We start from the raw sequence: 322 nt of genomic DNA, 5'->3' as shown, positions 1-322 counted from the left end.
AAATAAAAGCCAGTCAAGGGAACTCCCTTAAAAGTGTGTGCACTTCCTCAGATACGCGAACACGTAAGCAAGTATACAGTGTAATTATTATGGATGTTCGATATTGGCTTTTTTACCGATATACCGATATTGTCCAACTCTTAATTTCCGATACCGATATCAACAGATACCGATATATGCTGGGTTCTCCCCCACCCCCCCCCCCCCCCCAAAAACACAACATTATGCATACTTTTCACAATAAATAAAATAAGAATTTGTTCTTGCTTGCTTGCCCGGGTAAATAAAGGTTAAATAAAGATTATTACATTTTAATGCCAAT

The sequence above is a fragment of the Notolepis coatsorum genome, assembly GCF_963971535.1.
Source record: "Notolepis coatsorum genome assembly, chromosome: 9".
NCBI classification, from domain to species: Eukaryota; Metazoa; Chordata; class Actinopteri; order Aulopiformes; family Paralepididae; genus Notolepis; species Notolepis coatsorum.
Note: the sequence above shows the minus strand (reverse complement) of the source record.